General features: G+C 49.6%; 30 non-coding genes across 30 annotated transcripts; 14 read left to right on the top strand and 16 right to left on the bottom strand.

Moving 5' to 3' along the window:
• Window positions 1–61: 61 nt before the first annotated feature.
• LOC141311190 (U5 spliceosomal RNA) lies at window positions 62–177 on the bottom strand. Its single transcript, XR_012348654.1, has one exon. It is a non-coding gene; the product is annotated as a U5 spliceosomal RNA (small nuclear RNA).
• Window positions 178–428: 251 nt separating this feature from the next.
• trnas-cga (transfer RNA serine (anticodon CGA)) lies at window positions 429–510 on the top strand. Its single transcript has one exon. It is a non-coding gene; the product is annotated as a tRNA-Ser (tRNA).
• A 1016-nt stretch (window positions 511–1526) lies between these two features.
• On the bottom strand, window positions 1527–1641 carry LOC141311269 (U5 spliceosomal RNA). The gene has a single exon (XR_012348732.1). It is a non-coding gene; the product is annotated as a U5 spliceosomal RNA (small nuclear RNA).
• A 900-nt stretch (window positions 1642–2541) lies between these two features.
• On the bottom strand, window positions 2542–2657 carry LOC141311191 (U5 spliceosomal RNA). Its single transcript, XR_012348655.1, has one exon. It is a non-coding gene; the product is annotated as a U5 spliceosomal RNA (small nuclear RNA).
• Window positions 2658–2908: 251 nt separating this feature from the next.
• trnas-cga (transfer RNA serine (anticodon CGA)) lies at window positions 2909–2990 on the top strand. The gene has a single exon. It is a non-coding gene; the product is annotated as a tRNA-Ser (tRNA).
• A 1016-nt stretch (window positions 2991–4006) lies between these two features.
• Window positions 4007–4121, bottom strand: LOC141311270 (U5 spliceosomal RNA). The gene has a single exon (XR_012348733.1). It is a non-coding gene; the product is annotated as a U5 spliceosomal RNA (small nuclear RNA).
• Window positions 4122–4701: 580 nt separating this feature from the next.
• On the bottom strand, window positions 4702–4773 carry trnag-ucc (transfer RNA glycine (anticodon UCC)). Its single transcript has one exon. It is a non-coding gene; the product is annotated as a tRNA-Gly (tRNA).
• A 262-nt stretch (window positions 4774–5035) lies between these two features.
• LOC141311208 (U5 spliceosomal RNA) lies at window positions 5036–5151 on the bottom strand. Its single transcript, XR_012348673.1, has one exon. It is a non-coding gene; the product is annotated as a U5 spliceosomal RNA (small nuclear RNA).
• A 251-nt stretch (window positions 5152–5402) lies between these two features.
• On the top strand, window positions 5403–5484 carry trnas-cga (transfer RNA serine (anticodon CGA)). Its single transcript has one exon. It is a non-coding gene; the product is annotated as a tRNA-Ser (tRNA).
• A 422-nt stretch (window positions 5485–5906) lies between these two features.
• On the top strand, window positions 5907–5979 carry trnak-uuu (transfer RNA lysine (anticodon UUU)). The gene has a single exon. It is a non-coding gene; the product is annotated as a tRNA-Lys (tRNA).
• Window positions 5980–6588: 609 nt separating this feature from the next.
• LOC141311209 (U5 spliceosomal RNA) lies at window positions 6589–6704 on the bottom strand. The gene has a single exon (XR_012348674.1). It is a non-coding gene; the product is annotated as a U5 spliceosomal RNA (small nuclear RNA).
• A 251-nt stretch (window positions 6705–6955) lies between these two features.
• trnas-cga (transfer RNA serine (anticodon CGA)) lies at window positions 6956–7037 on the top strand. Its single transcript has one exon. It is a non-coding gene; the product is annotated as a tRNA-Ser (tRNA).
• A 422-nt stretch (window positions 7038–7459) lies between these two features.
• trnak-uuu (transfer RNA lysine (anticodon UUU)) lies at window positions 7460–7532 on the top strand. The gene has a single exon. It is a non-coding gene; the product is annotated as a tRNA-Lys (tRNA).
• A 609-nt stretch (window positions 7533–8141) lies between these two features.
• On the bottom strand, window positions 8142–8256 carry LOC141311271 (U5 spliceosomal RNA). Its single transcript, XR_012348734.1, has one exon. It is a non-coding gene; the product is annotated as a U5 spliceosomal RNA (small nuclear RNA).
• Window positions 8257–8661: 405 nt separating this feature from the next.
• On the top strand, window positions 8662–8733 carry trnad-guc (transfer RNA aspartic acid (anticodon GUC)). The gene has a single exon. It is a non-coding gene; the product is annotated as a tRNA-Asp (tRNA).
• Window positions 8734–8836: 103 nt separating this feature from the next.
• Window positions 8837–8908, bottom strand: trnag-ucc (transfer RNA glycine (anticodon UCC)). The gene has a single exon. It is a non-coding gene; the product is annotated as a tRNA-Gly (tRNA).
• Window positions 8909–9170: 262 nt separating this feature from the next.
• Window positions 9171–9286, bottom strand: LOC141311192 (U5 spliceosomal RNA). The gene has a single exon (XR_012348656.1). It is a non-coding gene; the product is annotated as a U5 spliceosomal RNA (small nuclear RNA).
• A 251-nt stretch (window positions 9287–9537) lies between these two features.
• Window positions 9538–9619, top strand: trnas-cga (transfer RNA serine (anticodon CGA)). Its single transcript has one exon. It is a non-coding gene; the product is annotated as a tRNA-Ser (tRNA).
• Window positions 9620–10042: 423 nt separating this feature from the next.
• On the top strand, window positions 10043–10115 carry trnak-uuu (transfer RNA lysine (anticodon UUU)). The gene has a single exon. It is a non-coding gene; the product is annotated as a tRNA-Lys (tRNA).
• Window positions 10116–10713: 598 nt separating this feature from the next.
• On the bottom strand, window positions 10714–10828 carry LOC141311272 (U5 spliceosomal RNA). Its single transcript, XR_012348735.1, has one exon. It is a non-coding gene; the product is annotated as a U5 spliceosomal RNA (small nuclear RNA).
• Window positions 10829–11408: 580 nt separating this feature from the next.
• On the bottom strand, window positions 11409–11480 carry trnag-ucc (transfer RNA glycine (anticodon UCC)). The gene has a single exon. It is a non-coding gene; the product is annotated as a tRNA-Gly (tRNA).
• A 262-nt stretch (window positions 11481–11742) lies between these two features.
• On the bottom strand, window positions 11743–11858 carry LOC141311201 (U5 spliceosomal RNA). Its single transcript, XR_012348665.1, has one exon. It is a non-coding gene; the product is annotated as a U5 spliceosomal RNA (small nuclear RNA).
• Window positions 11859–12109: 251 nt separating this feature from the next.
• trnas-cga (transfer RNA serine (anticodon CGA)) lies at window positions 12110–12191 on the top strand. The gene has a single exon. It is a non-coding gene; the product is annotated as a tRNA-Ser (tRNA).
• A 422-nt stretch (window positions 12192–12613) lies between these two features.
• On the top strand, window positions 12614–12686 carry trnak-uuu (transfer RNA lysine (anticodon UUU)). The gene has a single exon. It is a non-coding gene; the product is annotated as a tRNA-Lys (tRNA).
• A 609-nt stretch (window positions 12687–13295) lies between these two features.
• LOC141311210 (U5 spliceosomal RNA) lies at window positions 13296–13411 on the bottom strand. Its single transcript, XR_012348675.1, has one exon. It is a non-coding gene; the product is annotated as a U5 spliceosomal RNA (small nuclear RNA).
• A 251-nt stretch (window positions 13412–13662) lies between these two features.
• Window positions 13663–13744, top strand: trnas-cga (transfer RNA serine (anticodon CGA)). Its single transcript has one exon. It is a non-coding gene; the product is annotated as a tRNA-Ser (tRNA).
• A 422-nt stretch (window positions 13745–14166) lies between these two features.
• On the top strand, window positions 14167–14239 carry trnak-uuu (transfer RNA lysine (anticodon UUU)). Its single transcript has one exon. It is a non-coding gene; the product is annotated as a tRNA-Lys (tRNA).
• Window positions 14240–14848: 609 nt separating this feature from the next.
• LOC141311273 (U5 spliceosomal RNA) lies at window positions 14849–14963 on the bottom strand. The gene has a single exon (XR_012348737.1). It is a non-coding gene; the product is annotated as a U5 spliceosomal RNA (small nuclear RNA).
• Window positions 14964–15368: 405 nt separating this feature from the next.
• On the top strand, window positions 15369–15440 carry trnad-guc (transfer RNA aspartic acid (anticodon GUC)). The gene has a single exon. It is a non-coding gene; the product is annotated as a tRNA-Asp (tRNA).
• A 103-nt stretch (window positions 15441–15543) lies between these two features.
• On the bottom strand, window positions 15544–15615 carry trnag-ucc (transfer RNA glycine (anticodon UCC)). The gene has a single exon. It is a non-coding gene; the product is annotated as a tRNA-Gly (tRNA).
• Window positions 15616–15814: the final 199 nt, after the last annotated feature.

Below are 15814 nucleotides of genomic sequence, written 5' to 3' on the forward strand. Positions count from 1 at the left end.
GCTTCGTTCCACTGCACGTTGGCGGGCGGCCAGTTTGATTCTGCTCTTGACACTCCAGTACAGCTCTGCTGTGAGCAGAGCCCCCAAAAATACAGGTCACTCGCAAATGTTCCTCTCCACGGAAATCTTTAGTAAAAGGCGAAAGATTTATGCGTTGATGAAGAGAAACTCGAGCTATGGCTCCATTTCCTTGGGCCTGTGCGCTCCCTGTGCTAAACCACTACACTCACCAAGGGTAATCTAGGGTGCCGACACCTGCCAACATGAATTTAATGGCCCCCTCACTGTAAATGGGAGGAGTAAAAGTTAAAAAAGAAGAGCTCCTTTCTGCCACCTCCATTTTTCATCCGGGTGCAGTGCAGGTTGTCCGCGATGTCCTATGCTGCCCACATCTAGCCAACCAAAAAGCACGCAAAACACCCTCAGGTGTAGTCGTGGCTGAGAGGTTAAGGCGATGGACTCGAAATCCATTGGGGTCTCCCCGCGCAGATTCGAACCCTGCCGACTACGAAGCGCTTTGCCTTCTTGGCTGTTTGCGACAGCAACTGTGCCTTCTCTACTTTTCCTGGAAGCTGATTTTTTCCCCCCTCTAACTCCAGTTGCTGCACGACAACTGGTCTTCCCACATCTCTTTTCAAGCAGTGTTTCCAAAGAACCAAGTCCAATGGAAGAGCTTTTAGGTGCTCTGATATAACAGTGTAAAAGAAGCCTACTCATTATGAACATCTAGCACCATTTACTTCTCTGTCCAGGCCAAAAAAGTGTTAGCAAACTGTTGTGAAAAGAGTCCATTCATTCAATGTCACTGTTCCAAACTTGCCAGGAGAATCCTATCAGTCTCAGCCCTAGTAGTCTGTGGCCTTCATCCTGCAGTACCGCAAACTTTAAGCAGACAGAGAATGCACATTGTTTGCTGTCATGCTCCCAATGTGGCCCGGATAGCTCAGTCGGTAGAGCATCAGACTTTTAATCTGAGGGTCCAGGGTTCTGTGACCCCTGCTTCTTGGAAGGCACCCTTAAATTTGAGATCCCTTGGCAAACAAGCCAGTGAACCTGTAGGTTGGGGCGCTTTTGAGTTTTTTTAAGCAGACCCGGCCGGTTAGTACTCTGCGTTGTGGCCGCAGCAACTCCGGTTCGAATCCGGGTCACGGCAGGCTTTTTGTGCAGGCGAACACAACACCGAGCTCCATTCTGCCACCTCCATTTTTCATCTGGGTACAGTGCAAGTTATACTATACCAACAACGCAGGCGGTGGACGCTGGCTTTCGCCGGTCAGAAAAGAATGCTCAAAGTGCACAAGTCACTGATAGGGCCAAAGGAGCGGAAGCCATCTTTGTCTGGGCCCGTTCAGGGTTTGGATCCCGTCATGTACGAGAGAGCGCTGTCTTTTCATGCTGGCTAAAGAAATCTGAAGTTGCGACACAGGAAGCACAAAGGCTGCAAACACAGACCACGACGCGGCGCGCTTCGTTCCACTGCATGTTGGCAGTCGGCCAGATTCACTCTGCTCTTGACTCTCTAGTATAGCTCTGTTGTGAGCAGAGCCCCCAAAAATACAGGTCACTCGGAAATGTTTCTGTCCACGGAAATCTTCAGTAAAAGGCGAAAGATTTATGCGTTGATGAAGAGAAACTCGAGCTATGGCTCCAATCCCTTGGGCCTGTGCGCTCCCTTTGGTAAACCACTACGCTTACCAAGGGTAACCTAGGGTGCCGACGCCTGCCAACATGTTTTTCATCACCACCGTCACTCCAAATGGGAGGAGTACAAGTTACAAAAGTCCCTTCCATCTCCCAATATTCACAAACCCAATCAAGTCAATGTCATCCCTTTTTTCATGCCCCCCGTATGAAAAGTGAAAAGAAAAAAAAATGTAAATAATAAAGTGGTCCAAATAATGACCCCCTGTAATGTGTATCATTCAAGATATTGAGAGACTTAATAAGGTCATGGCAGGTTGATCTGGTTTTTCATGGAGTAATGGCTCGTTTTGGTGATGTCGGTGAAATCACGCCGGCTGGGGGCGAAGGCCAGCAAGCGCAGCTCCTCGTTAGTATAGTGGACAGTATCTCCGCCTGTCACGCGGAAGACCGGGGTTCGATTCCCCGACAGGGAGTCCCAGCTTTTTACTGCTTCTGAACGACTCATCCAAAAGTTTTTGGTGCAGACAGAGGTCACAGAAGCAATTCTGCTTCAACGTCAGCCGGAGCCAAAAGGAATGCGTTGGCCGGGAATCGAACCCGGGTAAACTGCTTGGAAGGCAGCTATGCTCACCACTATACCACCAACGCAGGTGGTGGATTTTAGCTTTTAGCATTCTGAAAGGAATGCTTGAAGCGCACGAGTCACTGATAGGGCCAAAGGAGCTGAAGCCATCTTTGTTTGGATCCCGTCATGTACGAGAGAGTGCTGTCTTAAGAAATTTGAAGTTGCGACGCAGAAAGCGCAAAGGCCGCAAACACAGACCATGATGAGGCGCGCTTCGTTCCACTGCACGTTGGCGGGCGGCCAGTTTGATTCTGCTCTTGACACTCCAGTACAGCTCTGCTGTGAGCAGAGCCCCCAAAAATACAGGTCACTCGCAAATGTTCCTCTCCACGGAAATCTTTAGTAAAAGGCGAAAGATTTATGCGTTGATGAAGAGAAACTCGAGCTATGGCTCCATTTCCTTGGGCCTGTGCGCTCCCTGTGCTAAACCACTACACTCACCAAGGGTAATCTAGGGTGCCGACACCTGCCAACATGAATTTAATGGCCCCCTCACTGTAAATGGGAGGAGTAAAAGTTAAAAAAGAAGAGCTCCTTTCTGCCACCTCCATTTTTCATCCGGGTGCAGTGCAGGTTGTCCGCGATGTCCTATGCTGCCCACATCTAGCCAACCAAAAAGCACGCAAAACACCCTCAGGTGTAGTCGTGGCTGAGAGGTTAAGGCGATGGACTCGAAATCCATTGGGGTCTCCCCGCGCAGATTCGAACCCTGCCGACTACGAAGCGCTTTGCCTTCTTGGCTGTTTGCGACAGCAACTGTGCCTTCTCTACTTTTCCTGGAAGCTGATTTTTTCCCCCCTCTAACTCCAGTTGCTGCACGACAACTGGTCTTCCCACATCTCTTTTCAAGCAGTGTTTCCAAAGAACCAAGTCCAATGGAAGAGCTTTTAGGTGCTCTGATATAACAGTGTAAAAGAAGCCTACTCATTATGAACATCTAGCACCATTTACTTCTCTGTCCAGGCCAAAAAAGTGTTAGCAAACTGTTGTGAAAAGAGTCCATTCATTCAATGTCACTGTTCCAAACTTGCCAGGAGAATCCTATCAGTCTCAGCCCTAGTAGTCTGTGGCCTTCATCCTGCAGTACCGCAAACTTTAAGCAGACAGAGAATGCACATTGTTTGCTGTCATGCTCCCAATGTGGCCCGGATAGCTCAGTCGGTAGAGCATCAGACTTTTAATCTGAGGGTCCAGGGTTCTGTGACCCCTGCTTCTTGGAAGGCACCCTTAAATTTGAGATCCCTTGGCAAACAAGCCAGTGAACCTGTAGGTTGGGGCGCTTTTGAGTTTTTTTAAGCAGACCCGGCCGGTTAGTACTCTGCGTTGTGGCCGCAGCAACTCCGGTTCGAATCCGGGTCACGGCAGGCTTTTTGTGCAGGCGAACACAACACCGAGCTCCATTCTGCCACCTCCATTTTTCATCTGGGTACAGTGCAAGTTATACTATACCAACAACGCAGGCGGTGGACGCTGGCTTTCGCCGGTCAGAAAAGAATGCTCAAAGTGCACAAGTCACTGATAGGGCCAAAGGAGCGGAAGCCATCTTTGTCTGGGCCCGTTCAGGGTTTGGATCCCGTCATGTACGAGAGAGCGCTGTCTTTTCATGCTGGCTAAAGAAATCTGAAGTTGCGACACAGGAAGCACAAAGGCTGCAAACACAGACCACGACGCGGCGCGCTTCGTTCCACTGCATGTTGGCAGTCGGCCAGATTCACTCTGCTCTTGACTCTCTAGTATAGCTCTGTTGTGAGCAGAGCCCCCAAAAATACAGGTCACTCGGAAATGTTTCTGTCCACGGAAATCTTCAGTAAAAGGCGAAAGATTTATGCGTTGATGAAGAGAAACTCGAGCTATGGCTCCAATCCCTTGGGCCTGTGCGCTCCCTTTGGTAAACCACTACGCTTACCAAGGGTAACCTAGGGTGCCGACGCCTGCCAACATGTTTTTCATCACCACCGTCACTCCAAATGGGAGGAGTACAAGTTACAAAAGTCCCTTCCATCTCCCAATATTCACAAACCCAATCAAGTCAATGTCATCCCTTTTTTCATGCCCCCCGTATGAAAAGTGAAAAGAAAAAAAAAATGTAAATAATAAAGTGGTCCAAATAATGACCCCCTGTAATGTGTATCATTCAAGATATTGAGAGACTTAATAAGGTCATGGCAGGTTGATCTGGTTTTTCATGGAGTAATGGCTCGTTTTGGTGATGTCGGTGAAATCACGCCGGCTGGGGGCGAAGGCCAGCAAGCGCAGCTCCTCGTTAGTATAGTGGACAGTATCTCCGCTTGTCACGCGGAAGACCGGGGTTCGATTCCCCGACGGGGAGTCCTAGCTTTTTACTGCTTCTGAACGACTCATCCAAAAGTTTTTGGTGCAGACAGAGGTCACAGAAGCAATTCTGCTTCAACGTCAGCCGGAGCCAAAAGGAATGCGTTGGCCGGGAATCGAACCCGGGTCAACTGCTTGGAAGGCAGCTATGCTCACCACTATACCACCAACGCAGGTGGTGGATTTTAGCTTTTAGCATTCTGAAAGGAATGCTTGAAGCGCACGAGTCACTGATAGGGCCAAAGGAGCTGAAGCCATCTTTGTTTGGATCCCGTCATGTACGAGAGAGTGCTGTCTTTCCACGCTGGCTAAAGAAATTTGAAGTTGCGACGCAGAAAGCGCAAAGGCCGCAAACACAGACCATGATGAGGCGCGCTTCGTTCCACTGCACGTTGGCGGGCGGCCAGTTTGATTCTGCTCTTGACACTCCAGTACAGCTCTGCTGTGAGCAGAGCCCCCAAAAATACAGGTCACTCGCAAATGTTCCTCTCCACGGAAATCTTTAGTAAAAGGCGAAAGGTTTATGCGTTGATGAAGAGAAACTCGAGCTATGGCTCCATTTCCTTGGGCCTGTGCGCTCCCTGTGCTAAACCACTACACTCACCAAGGGTAATCTAGGGTGCCGACACCTGCCAACATGAATTTAATGGCCCCCTCACTGTAAATGGGAGGAGTAAAAGTTAAAAAAGAAGAGCTCCTTTCTGCCACCTCCATTTTTCATCCGGGTGCAGTGCAGGTTGTCCGCGATGTCCTATGCTGCCCACATCTAGCCAACCAAAAAGCACGCAAAACACCCTCAGGTGTAGTCGTGGCTGAGAGGTTAAGGCGATGGACTCGAAATCCATTGGGGTCTCCCCGCGCAGGTTCGAACCCTGCCGACTACGAAGCGCTTTGCCTTCTTGGCTGTTTGCGACAGCAACTGTGCCTTCTCTACTTTTCCTGGAAGCTGATTTTTTCCCCCCTCTAACTCCAGTTGCTGCACGACAACTGGTCTTCCCACATCTCTTTTCAAGCAGTGTTTCCAAAGAACCAAGTCCAATGGAAGAGCTTTTAGGTGCTCTGATATAACAGTGTAAAAGAAGCCTACTCATTATGAATTTCTAGCACCATTTACTTCTCTGTCCAGGCCAAAAAAGTGTTAGCAAACTGTTGTGAAAAGAGTCCATTCATTCAATGTCACTGTTCCAAACTTGCCAGGAGAAGCCTATCAGTCTCAGCCCTAGTAGTCTGTGGCCTTCATCCTGCAGTACCGCAAACTTTAAGCAGACAGAGAATGCACATTGTTTGCTGTCATGCTCCCAATGTGGCCCGGATAGCTCAGTCGGTAGAGCATCAGACTTTTAATCTGAGGGTCCAGGGTTCAAGTCCCTGTTTGGGCGACAAGCTGTCAGTTTGCTACAGGCCTCCCCTCACGACCGAGTACGAAGGCTATGTGAGATGTTGAATTGAACTGTGACCCCTGCTTCTTGGAAGGCACCCTTAAATTTGAGATCCCTTGGCAAACAAGCCAGTGAACCTGTAGGTTGGAGCCTTCTGAGTTTTTTTAAGCAGACCCGGCCGGTTAGTACTCTGCATTGTGGCCGCAGCAACTCCGGTTCGAATCCGGGTCACGGCAGGCTTTTTGTGCAGGCGAACACAACACCGAGCTCCATTCTGCCACCTCCATTTTTCATCTGGGTACAGTGCAAGTTATACTATACCAACAACGCAGGCGGTGGACGCTGGCTTTCGCCGGTCAGAAAAGAATGCTCAAAGTGCACAAGTCACTGATAGGGCCAAAGGAGCGGAAGCCATCTTTGTCTGGGCCCGTTCAGGGTTTGGATCCCGTTATGTACGAGAGAGCGCTGTCTTTCCACGCTGGCTAAAGAAATTTGAAGTTGCGACGCAGAAAGCGCAAAGGCCGCAAACACAGACCATGATGAGGCGCGCTTCGTTCCACTGCACGTTGGCGGGCGGCCAGTTTGATTCTGCTCTTGACACTCCAGTACAGCTCTGCTGTGAGCAGAGCCCCCAAAAATACAGGTCACTCGCAAATGTTCCTCTCCACGGAAATCTTTAGTAAAAGGCGAAAGGTTTATGCGTTGATGAAGAGAAACTCGAGCTATGGCTCCATTTCCTTGGGCCTGTGCGCTCCCTGTGCTAAACCACTACACTCACCAAGGGTAATCTAGGGTGCCGACACCTGCCAACATGAATTTAATGGCCCCCTCACTGTAAATGGGAGGAGTAAAAGTTAAAAAAGAAGAGCTCCTTTCTGCCACCTCCATTTTTCATCCGGGTGCAGTGCAGGTTGTCCGCGATGTCCTATGCTGCCCACATCTAGCCAACCAAAAAGCACGCAAAACACCCTCAGGTGTAGTCGTGGCTGAGAGGTTAAGGCGATGGACTCGAAATCCATTGGGGTCTCCCCGCGCAGGTTCGAACCCTGCCGACTACGAAGCGCTTTGCCTTCTTGGCTGTTTGCGACAGCAACTGTGCCTTCTCTACTTTTCCTGGAAGCTGATTTTTTCCCCCCTCTAACTCCAGTTGCTGCACGACAACTGGTCTTCCCACATCTCTTTTCAAGCAGTGTTTCCAAAGAACCAAGTCCAATGGAAGAGCTTTTAGGTGCTCTGATATAACAGTGTAAAAGAAGCCTACTCATTATGAACTTCTAGCACCATTTACTTCTCTGTCCAGGCCAAAAAAGTGTTAGCAAACTGTTGTGAAAAGAGTCCATTCATTCAATGTCACTGTTCCAAACTTGCCAGGAGAAGCCTATCAGTCTCAGCCCTAGTAGTCTGTGGCCTTCATCCTGCAGTACCGCAAACTTTAAGCAGACAGAGAATGCACATTGTTTGCTGTCATGCTCCCAATGTGGCCCGGATAGCTCAGTCGGTAGAGCATCAGACTTTTAATCTGAGGGTCCAGGGTTCAAGTCCCTGTTTGGGCGACAAGCTGTCAGTTTGCTACAGGCCTCCCCTCACGACCGAGTACGAAGGCTATGTGAGATGTTGAATTGAACTGTGACCCCTGCTTCTTGGAAGGCACCCTTAAATTTGAGATCCCTTGGCAAACAAGCCAGTGAACCTGTAGGTTGGAGCCTTCTGAGTTTTTTTAAGCAGACCCGGCCGGTTAGTACTCTGCGTTGTGGCCGCAGCAACTCCGGTTCGAATCCGGGTCACGGCAGGCTTTTTGTGCAGGCGAACACAACACCGAGCTCCATTCTGCCACCTCCATTTTTCATCTGGGTACAGTGCAAGTTATACTATACCAACAACGCAGGCGGTGGACGCTGGCTTTCGCCGGTCAGAAAAGAATGCTCAAAGTGCACAAGTCACTGATAGGGCCAAAGGAGCGGAAGCCATCTTTGTCTGGGCCCGTTCAGGGTTTGGATCCCGTTATGTACGAGAGAGCGCTGTCTTTTCATGCTGGCTAAAGAAATCTGAAGTTGCGACACAGGAAGCACAAAGGCTGCAAACACAGACCACGACGCGGCGCGCTTCGTTCCACTGCATGTTGGCAGTCGGCCAGATTCACTCTGCTCTTGACTCTCTAGTATAGCTCTGTTGTGAGCAGAGCCCCCAAAAATACAGGTCACTCGGAAATGTTTCTGTCCACGGAAATCTTCAGTAAAAGGCGAAAGATTTATGCGTTGATGAAGAGAAACTCGAGCTATGGCTCCAATCCCTTGGGCCTGTGCGCTCCCTTTGGTAAACCACTACGCTTACCAAGGGTAACCTAGGGTGCCGACGCCTGCCAACATGTTTTTCATCACCACCGTCACTCCAAATGGGAGGAGTACAAGTTACAAAAGTCCCTTCCATCTCCCAATATTCACAAACCCAATCAAGTCAATGTCATCCCTTTTTTCATGCCCCCCGTATGAAAAGTGAAAAGAAAAAAAAAATGTAAATAATAAAGTGGTCCAAATAATGACCCCCTGTAATGTGTATCATTCAAGATATTGAGAGACTTAATAAGGTCATGGCAGGTTGATCTGGTTTTTCATGGAGTAATGGCTTGTTTTGGTGATGTCGGTGAAATCACGCCGGCTGGGGGCGAAGGCCAGCAAGCGCAGCTCCTCGTTAGTATAGTGGACAGTATCTCCGCCTGTCACGCGGAAGACCGGGGTTCGATTCCCCGACGGGGAGTCCTAGCTTTTTACTGCTTCTGAACGACTCATCCAAAAGTTTTTGGTGCAGACAGAGGTCACAGAAGCAATTCTGCTTCAACGTCAGCCGGAGCCAAAAGGAATGCGTTGGCCGGGAATCGAACCCGGGTCAACTGCTTGGAAGGCAGCTATGCTCACCACTATACCACCAACGCAGGTGGTGGATTCTAGCTTTTAGCATTCTGAAAGGAATGCTTGAAGCGCACGAGTCACTGATAGGGCCAAAGGAGCTGAAACCATCTTTGTTTGGATCCCGTCATGTACGAGAGAGTGCTGTCTTTCCACGCTGGCTAAAGAAATTTGAAGTTGCGACTCAGAAAGCGCAAAGGCCGCAAACACAGACCATGATGAGGCGCGCTTCGTTCCACTGCACGTTGGCGGGCGGCCAGTTTGATTCTGCTCTTGACACTCCAGTACAGCTCTGCTGTGAGCAGAGCCCCCAAAAATACAGGTCACTCGCAAATGTTCCTCTCCACGGAAATCTTTAGTAAAAGGCGAAAGATTTATGCGTTGATGAAGAGAAACTCGAGCTATGGCTCCATTTCCTTGGGCCTGTGCGCTCCCTGTGCTAAACCACTACACTCACCAAGGGTAATCTAGGGTGCCGACACCTGCCAACATGAATTTAATGGCCCCCTCACTGTAAATGGGAGGAGTAAAAGTTAAAAAAGAAGAGCTCCTTTCTGCCACCTCCATTTTTCATCCGGGTGCAGTGCAGGTTGTCCGCGATGTCCTATGCTGCCCACATCTAGCCAACCAAAAAGCACGCAAAACACCCTCAGGTGTAGTCGTGGCTGAGAGGTTAAGGCGATGGACTCGAAATCCATTGGGGTCTCCCCGCGCAGGTTCGAACCCTGCCGACTACGAAGCGCTTTGCCTTCTTGGCTGTTTGCGACAGCAACTGTGCCTTCTCTACTTATCCTGGAAGCTGATTTTTTTCTCCCCTCTAACTCCAGTTGCTGCACGACAACTGGTCTTCCCACATCTCTTTTCAAGCAGTGTTTCCAAAGAACCAAGTCCAATGGAAGAGCTTTTAGGTGCTCTGATATAACAGTGTAAAAGAAGCCTACTCATTATGAACTTCTAGCACCATTTACTTCTCTGTCCAGGCCAAAAAAGTGTTAGCAAACTGTTGTGAAAAGAGTCCATTCATTCAATGTCACTGTTCCAAACTTGCCAGGAGAAGCCTATCAGTCTCAGCCCTAGTAGTCTGTGGCCTTCATCCTGCAGTACCGCAAACTTTAAGCAGACAGAGAATGCACATTGTTTGCTGTCATGCTCCCAATGTGGCCCGGATAGCTCAGTCGGTAGAGCATCAGACTTTTAATCTGAGGGTCCAGGGTTCAAGTCCCTGTTTGGGCGACAAGCTGTCAGTTTGCTACAGGCCTCCCCTCACGACCGAGTACGAAGGCTATGTGAGATGTTGAATTGAACTGTGACCCCTGCTTCTTGGAAGGCACCCTTAAATTTGAGATCCCTTGGCAAACAAGCCAGTGAACCTGTAGGTTGGGGCACTTCTGAGTTTTTTTAAGCAGACCCGGCCGGGGTTAGTACTCTGCGTTGTGGCCGCAGCAACTCCGGTTCGAATCCGGGTCACGGCAGGCTTTTTGTGCAGGCGAACACAACACCGAGCTCCATTCTGCCACCTCCATTTTTCATCTGGGTACAGTGCAAGTTATACTATACCAACAACGCAGGCGGTGGACGCTGGCTTTCGCCGGTCAGAAAAGAATGCTCAAAGTGCACAAGTCACTGATAGGGCCAAAGGAGCGGAAGCCATCTTTGTCTGGGCCCGTTCAGGGTTTGGATCCCGTTATGTACGAGAGAGCGCTGTCTTTTCATGCTGGCTAAAGAAATCTGAAGTTGCGACACAGGAAGCACAAAGGCTGCAAACACAGACCACGACGCGGCGCGCTTCGTTCCACTGCATGTTGGCAGTCGGCCAGATTCACTCTAGTATAGCTCTGTTGTGAGCAGAGCCCCCAAAAATACAGGTCACTCGGAAATGTTTCTGTCCACGGAAATCTTCAGTAAAAGGCGAAAGATTTATGCGTTGATGAAGAGAAACTCGAGCTATGGCTCCAATCCCTTGGGCCTGTGCGCTCCCTTTGGTAAACCACTACGCTTACCAAGGGTAACCTAGGGTGCCGACGCCTGCCAACATGTTTTTCATCACCACCGTCACTCCAAATGGGAGGAGTACAAGTTACAAAAGTCCCTTCCATCTCCCAATATTCACAAACCCAATCAAGTCAATGTCATCCCTTTTTTCATGCCCCCCGTATGAAAAGTGGAAAAAAAAAAAAAATGTAAATAATAAAGTGGTCCAAATAATGACCCCCTGTAATGCGTATCATTCAAGATATTGAGAGACTTAATAAGGTCATGGCAGGTTGATCTGGTTTTTCATGGAGTAATGGCTCGTTTTGGTGATGTCGGTGAAATCACGCCGGCTGGGGGCGAAGGCCAGCAAGAGCAGCTCCTCGTTAGTATAGTGGACAGTATCTCTGCCTGTCACGCGGAAGACCGGGGTTCGATTCCCCGACGGGGAGTCCTAGCTTTTTACTGCTTCTGAACGACTCATCTAAAAGTTTTTGGTGCAGACAGAGGTCACAGAAGCAATTCTGCTTCAACGTCAGCCGGAGCCAAAAGGAATGCGTTGGCCGGGAATCGAACCCGGGTCAACTGCTTGGAAGGCAGCTATGCTCACCACTATACCACCAACGCAGGTGGTGGATTCTAGCTTTTAGCATTCTGAAAGGAATGCTTGAAGCGCACGAGTCACTGATAGGGCCAAAGGAGCTGAAACCATCTTTGTTTGGATCCCGTCATGTACGAGAGAGTGCTGTCTTTCCACGCTGGCTAAAGAAATTTGAAGTTGCGACTCAGAAAGCGCAAAGGCCGCAAACACAGACCATGATGAGGCGCGCTTCGTTCCACTGCACGTTGGCGGGCGGCCAGTTTGATTCTGCTCTTGACACTCCAGTACAGCTTTGCTGTGAGCAGAGCCCCCAAAAATACAGGTCACTCGCAAATGTTCCTCTCCACGGAAATCTTTAGTAAAAGGCGAAAGATTTATGCGTTGATGAAGAGAAACTCGAGCTATGGCTCCATTTCCTTGGGCCTGTGCGCTCCCTGTGCTAAACCACTACACTCACCAAGGGTAATCTAGGGTGCCGACACCTGCCAACATGAATTTAATGGCCCCCTCACTGTAAATGGGAGGAGTAAAAGTTAAAAAAGAAGAGCTCCTTTCTGCCACCTCCATTTTTCATCCGGGTGCAGTGCAGGTTGTCCGCGATGTCCTATGCTGCCCACATCTAGCCAACCAAAAAGCACGCAAAACACCCTCAGGTGTAGTCGTGGCTGAGAGGTTAAGGCGATGGACTCGAAATCCATTGGGGTCTCCCCGCGCAGGTTCGAACCCTGCCGACTACGAAGCGCTTTGCCTTCTTGGCTGTTTGCGACAGCAACTGTGCCTTCTCTACTTTTCCTGGAAGCTGATTTTTTCCCCCCTCTAACTCCAGTTGCTGCACGACAACTGGTCTTCCCACATCTCTTTTCAAGCAGTGTTTCCAAAGAACCAAGTCCAATGGAAGAGCTTTTAGGTGCTCTGATATAACAGTGTAAAAGAAGCCTACTCATTATGAATTTCTAGCACCATTTACTTCTCTGTCCAGGCCAAAAAAGTGTTAGCAAACTGTTGTGAAAAGAGTCCATTCATTCAATGTCACTGTTCCAAACTTGCCAGGAGAAGCCTATCAGTCTCAGCCCTAGTAGTCTGTGGCCTTCATCCTGCAGTACCGCAAACTTTAAGCAGACAGAGAATGCACATTGTTTGCTGTCATGCTCCCAATGTGGCCCGGATAGCTCAGTCGGTAGAGCATCAGACTTTTAATCTGAGGGTCCAGGGTTCAAGTCCCTGTTCGGGCGACAAGCTGTCAGTTTGCTACAGGCCTCCCCTCACGACCGAGTACGAAGGCTATGTGAGATGTTGAATTGAACTGTGACCCCTGCTTCTTGGAAGGCACCCTTAAATTTGAGATCCCTTGGCAAACAAGCCAGTGAACCTGTAGGTTGGAGCCTTCTGAGTTTTTTTAAGCAGACCCGGCCGGTTAGTACTCTGCATTGTGGCCGCAGCAACTCCGGTTCGAATCCGGGTCACGGCAGGCTTTTTGTGCAGGCGAACACAACACCGAGCTCCATTCTGCCACCTCCATTTTTCATCTGGGTACAGTGCAAGTTATACTATACCAACAACGCAGGCGGTGGACGCTGGCTTTCGCCGGTCAGAAAAGAATGCTCAAAGTGCACAAGTCACTGATAGGGCCAAAGGAGCGGAAGCCATCTTTGTCTGGGCCCGTTCAGGGTTTGGATCCCGTTATGTACGAGAGAGCGCTGTCTTTCCACGCTGGCTAAAGAAATTTGAAGTTGCGACGCAGAAAGCGCAAAGGCCGCAAACACAGACCATGATGAGGCGCGCTTCGTTCCACTGCACGTTGGCGGGCGGCCAGTTTGATTCTGCTCTTGACACTCCAGTACAGCTCTGCTGTGAGCAGAGCCCCCAAAAATACAGGTCACTCGCAAATGTTCCTCTCCACGGAAATCTTTAGTAAAAGGCGAAAGGTTTATGCGTTGATGAAGAGAAACTCGAGCTATGGCTCCATTTCCTTGGGCCTGTGCGCTCCCTGTGCTAAACCACTACACTCACCAAGGGTAATCTAGGGTGCCGACACCTGCCAACATGAATTTAATGGCCCCCTCACTGTAAATGGGAGGAGTAAAAGTTAAAAAAGAAGAGCTCCTTTCTGCCACCTCCATTTTTCATCCGGGTGCAGTGCAGGTTGTCCGCGATGTCCTATGCTGCCCACATCTAGCCAACCAAAAAGCACGCAAAACACCCTCAGGTGTAGTCGTGGCTGAGAGGTTAAGGCGATGGACTCGAAATCCATTGGGGTCTCCCCGCGCAGGTTCGAACCCTGCCGACTACGAAGCGCTTTGCCTTCTTGGCTGTTTGCGACAGCAACTGTGCCTTCTCTACTTTTCCTGGAAGCTGATTTTTTCCCCCCTCTAACTCCAGTTGCTGCACGACAACTGGTCTTCCCACATCTCTTTTCAAGCAGTGTTTCCAAAGAACCAAGTCCAATGGAAGAGCTTTTAGGTGCTCTGATATAACAGTGTAAAAGAAGCCTACTCATTATGAACTTCTAGCACCATTTACTTCTCTGTCCAGGCCAAAAAAGTGTTAGCAAACTGTTGTGAAAAGAGTCCATTCATTCAATGTCACTGTTCCAAACTTGCCAGGAGAAGCCTATCAGTCTCAGCCCTAGTAGTCTGTGGCCTTCATCCTGCAGTACCGCAAACTTTAAGCAGACAGAGAATGCACATTGTTTGCTGTCATGCTCCCAATGTGGCCCGGATAGCTCAGTCGGTAGAGCATCAGACTTTTAATCTGAGGGTCCAGGGTTCAAGTCCCTGTTTGGGCGACAAGCTGTCAGTTTGCTACAGGCCTCCCCTCACGACCGAGTACGAAGGCTATGTGAGATGTTGAATTGAACTGTGACCCCTGCTTCTTGGAAGGCACCCTTAAATTTGAGATCCCTTGGCAAACAAGCCAGTGAACCTGTAGGTTGGAGCCTTCTGAGTTTTTTTAAGCAGACCCGGCCGGTTAGTACTCTGCGTTGTGGCCGCAGCAACTCCGGTTCGAATCCGGGTCACGGCAGGCTTTTTGTGCAGGCGAACACAACACCGAGCTCCATTCTGCCACCTCCATTTTTCATCTGGGTACAGTGCAAGTTATACTATACCAACAACGCAGGCGGTGGACGCTGGCTTTCGCCGGTCAGAAAAGAATGCTCAAAGTGCACAAGTCACTGATAGGGCCAAAGGAGCGGAAGCCATCTTTGTCTGGGCCCGTTCAGGGTTTGGATCCCGTTATGTACGAGAGAGCGCTGTCTTTTCATGCTGGCTAAAGAAATCTGAAGTTGCGACACAGGAAGCACAAAGGCTGCAAACACAGACCACGACGCGGCGCGCTTCGTTCCACTGCATGTTGGCAGTCGGCCAGATTCACTCTGCTCTTGACTCTCTAGTATAGCTCTGTTGTGAGCAGAGCCCCCAAAAATACAGGTCACTCGGAAATGTTTCTGTCCACGGAAATCTTCAGTAAAAGGCGAAAGATTTATGCGTTGATGAAGAGAAACTCGAGCTATGGCTCCAATCCCTTGGGCCTGTGCGCTCCCTTTGGTAAACCACTACGCTTACCAAGGGTAACCTAGGGTGCCGACGCCTGCCAACATGTTTTTCATCACCACCGTCACTCCAAATGGGAGGAGTACAAGTTACAAAAGTCCCTTCCATCTCCCAATATTCACAAACCCAATCAAGTCAATGTCATCCCTTTTTTCATGCCCCCCGTATGAAAAGTGAAAAGAAAAAAAAAATGTAAATAATAAAGTGGTCCAAATAATGACCCCCTGTAATGTGTATCATTCAAGATATTGAGAGACTTAATAAGGTCATGGCAGGTTGATCTGGTTTTTCATGGAGTAATGGCTTGTTTTGGTGATGTCGGTGAAATCACGCCGGCTGGGGGCGAAGGCCAGCAAGCGCAGCTCCTCGTTAGTATAGTGGACAGTATCTCCGCCTGTCACGCGGAAGACCGGGGTTCGATTCCCCGACGGGGAGTCCTAGCTTTTTACTGCTTCTGAACGACTCATCCAAAAGTTTTTGGTGCAGACAGAGGTCACAGAAGCAATTCTGCTTCAACGTCAGCCGGAGCCAAAAGGAATGCGTTGGCCGGGAATCGAACCCGGGTCAACTGCTTGGAAGGCAGCTATGCTCACCACTATACCACCAACGCAGGTGGTGGATTCTAGCTTTTAGCATTCTGAAAGGAATGCTTGAAGCGCACGAGTCACTGATAGGGCCAAAGGAGCTGAAACCATCTTTGTTTGGATCCCGTCATGTACGAGAGAGTGCTGTCTTTCCACGCTGGCTAAAGAAATTTGAAGTTGCGACTCAGAAAGCGCAAAGGCCGCAAACACAGACCATGATGAGGC

Source organism: Garra rufa, unplaced genomic scaffold (genome assembly GCF_049309525.1).
Source record: "Garra rufa unplaced genomic scaffold, GarRuf1.0 hap1_unplaced_003, whole genome shotgun sequence".
Classification (NCBI taxonomy): Eukaryota; Metazoa; Chordata; class Actinopteri; order Cypriniformes; family Cyprinidae; genus Garra; species Garra rufa.